This window comes from Notolepis coatsorum (assembly GCF_963971535.1).
Source record: "Notolepis coatsorum genome assembly, chromosome: 8".
Taxonomy (NCBI): Eukaryota; Metazoa; Chordata; class Actinopteri; order Aulopiformes; family Paralepididae; genus Notolepis; species Notolepis coatsorum.
In genome coordinates this window covers 35345796-35349136 of record NC_140172.1, presented here as the reverse complement: position 1 = coordinate 35349136, position 3341 = coordinate 35345796, and positions in this window count along the sequence as shown.

Here is a 3341-nt window from a genome sequence, read left to right as displayed (position 1 = left end):
AGTTGTGTATTAGTGTGTAAAGCAGAGTTGTGTATTAGTGTGTAAAGCAGAGTTGTGTATTAGTGTGTAAAGCAGAGTTGTGTATTAGTGTGTAAAGCAATGTAGTGTATTAGTGTGTAAAGCAGAGTAGTGTATTAGTGTGTAAAGCAATGTAGTGTATTAGTGTGTAAAGCAGAGTTGTGTATTAGTGTGTAAAGCAGAGTAGTGTATTAGTGTGTAAAGCAGAGTTGTGTATTAGTGTGTAAAGCAGAGTTGTGTATTAGTGTGTAAAGCAATGTAGTGTATTAGTGTGTAAAGCAATGTAGTGTATTAGTGTGTAAAGCAGAGTAGTGTATTAGTGTGTAAAGCAGAGTTGTGTATTAGTGTGTAAAGCAGAGTAGTGTATTAGTGTGTAAAGCAGAGTTGTGTATTAGTGTGTAAAGTAGAGTTGTGTATTAGTGTGTAAAGCAGAGTAGTGTATTAGTGTGTAAAGCAGAGTAGTGTATTAGTGTGTAAAGCAGAGTTGTGTATTAGTGTGTAAAGCAATGTAGTGTATTAGTGTGTAAAGCAGAGTTGTGTATTAGTGTGTAAAGCAGAGTAGTGTATTAGTGTGTAAAGCAGAGTAGTGTATTAGTGTGTAAAGCAGAGTTGTGTATTAGTGTGTAAAGCAGAGTTGTGTATTAGTGTGTAAAGCAGAGTAGTGTATTAGTGTGTAAAGCAATGTAGTGTATTAGTGTGTAAAGTAGAGTTGTGTATTAGTGTGTAAAGCAATGTAGTGTATTAGTGTGTAAAGCAGAGTAGTGTATTAGTGTGTAAAGTAGAGTAGTGTATTAGTGTGTAAAGCAGAGTAGTGTATTAGTGTGTAAAGCAGAGTAGTGTATTAGTGTGTAAAGCAGAGTTGTGTATTAGTGTGTAAAGCAATGTAGTGTATTAGTGTGTAAAGCAGAGTTGTGTATTAGTGTGTAAAGCAATGTAGTGTATTAGTGTGTAAAGCAGAGTAGTGTATTAGTGTGTAAAGCAGAGTTGTGTATTAGTGTGTAAAGCAATGTAGTGTATTAGTGTGTAAAGCAGAGTAGTGTATTAGTGTGTAAAGCAGAGTTGTGTATTAGTGTGTAAAGCAATGTAGTGTATTAGTGTGTAAAGGAGAGTATTGTATTAGTGTGTAAAGCAATGTAGTGTATTAGTGTGTAAAGGAGAGTATTGTATTAGTGTGTAAAGCAGAGTAGTGTATTATTGTGTAAAGCAGAGTAGTGTATTAGTGTGTAAAGCAGAGTAGTGTATTATTGTGTAAAGCAGAGTAGTGTATTAGTGTGTAAAGCAGAGTAGTGTATTAGTGTGTAAAGCAGAGTTGTGTATTAGTGTGTAAAGCAGAGTTGTGTATTAGTGTGTAAAGCAGAGTAGTGTATTAGTGTGTAAAGCAGAGTTGTGTATTAGTGTGTAAAGCAGAGTTGTGTATTAGTGTGTAAAGCAGAGTTGTGTATTAGTGTGTAAAGCAGAGTAGTGTATTAGTGTGTAAAGCAGAGTTGTGTATTAGTGTGTAAAGCAGAGTTGTGTATTAGTGTGTAAAGCAGAGTAGTGTATTAGTGTGTAAAGTAGAGTTGTGTATTAGTGTGTAAAGCAGAGTAGTGTATTAGTGTGTAAAGCAGAGTTGTGTATTAGTGTGTAAAGCAGAGTTGTGTATTAGTGTGTAAAGCAGAGTAGTGTATTAGTGTGTAAAGCAGAGTTGTGTATTAGTGTGTAAAGCAGAGTTGTGTATTAGTGTGTAAAGCAGAGTTGTGTATTAGTGTGTAAAGCAGAGTTGTGTATTAGTGTGTAAAGCAGAGTAGTGTATTAGTGTGTAAAGCAGAGTTGTGTATTAGTGTGTAAAGCAGAGTTGTGTATTAGTGTGTAAAGCAGAGTTGTGTATTAGTGTGTAAAGCAGAGTTGTGTATTAGTGTGTAAAGCAGAGTTGTGTATTAGTGTGTAAAGCAGAGTTGTGTATTAGTGTGTAAAGCAATGTAGTGTATTAGTGTGTAAAGCAATGTAGTGTATTAGTGTGTAAAGCAGAGTTGTGTATTAGTGTGTAAAGCAGAGTTGTGTATTAGTGTGTAAAGCAGAGTAGTGTATTAGTGTGTAAAGCAGAGTTGTGTATTAGTGTGTAAAGCAGAGTTGTGTATTAGTGTGTAAAGCAGAGTAGTGTATTAGTGTGTAAAGCAGAGTAGTGTATTAGTGTGTAAAGCAGAGTTGTGTATTAGTGTGTAAAGCAGAGTAGTGTATTAGTGTGTAAAGCAGAGTTGTGTATTAGTGTGTAAAGCAGAGTAGTGTATTAGTGTGTAAAGCAGAGTTGTGTATTAGTGTGTAAAGCAGAGTAGTGTATTAGTGTGTAAAGCAGAGTAGTGTATTAGTGTGTAAAGCAGAGTTGTGTATTAGTGTGTAAAGCAGAGTTGTGTATTAGTGTGTAAAGCAGAGTTGTGTATTAGTGTGTAAAGCAATGTAGTGTATTAGTGTGTAAAGCAGAGTAGTGTATTAGTGTGTAAAGCAGAGTAGTGTATTAGTGTGTAAAGCAGAGTAGTGTATTAGTGTGTAAAGCAATGTAGTGTATTAGTGTGTAAAGCAGAGTTGTGTATTAGTGTGTAAAGCAATGTAGTGTATTAGTGTGTAAAGCAGAGTAGTGTATTAGTGTGTAAAGCAGAGTAGTGTATTAGTGTGTAAAGCAATGTAGTGTATTAGTGTGTAAAGTAGAGTTGTGTATTAGTGTGTAAAGCAGAGTAGTGTATTAGTGTGTAAAGCAGAGTTGTGTATTAGTGTGTAAAGTAGAGTTGTGTATTAGTGTGTAAAGCAGAGTTGTGTATTAGTGTGTAAAGCAGAGTAGTGTATTAGTGTGTAAAGCAGAGTTGTGTATTAGTGTGTAAAGCAGAGTAGTGTATTAGTGTGTAAAGCAGAGTAGTGTATTAGTGTGTAAAGCAGAGTAGTGTATTAGTGTGTAAAGCAATGTAGTGTATTAGTGTGTAAAGCAGAGTAGTGTATTAGTGTGTAAAGCAGAGTAGTGTATTAGTGTGTAAAGCAGAGTTGTGTATTAGTGTGTAAAGCAATGTAGTGTATTAGTGTGTAAAGCAGAGTAGTGTATTAGTGTGTAAAGCAGAGTTGTGTATTAGTGTGTAAAGCAATGTAGTGTATTAGTGTGTAAAGCAGAGTAGTGTATTAGTGTGTAAAGCAGAGTAGTGTATTAGTGTGTAAAGTAGAGTAGTGTATTAGTGTGTAAAGCAGAGTTGTGTATTAGTGTGTAAAGCAATGTAGTGTATTAGTGTGTAAAGCAGAGTAGTGTATTAGTGTGTAAAGCAGAGTAGTGTATTAGTGTGTAAAGCAGAGTAGTGTATTAGTGT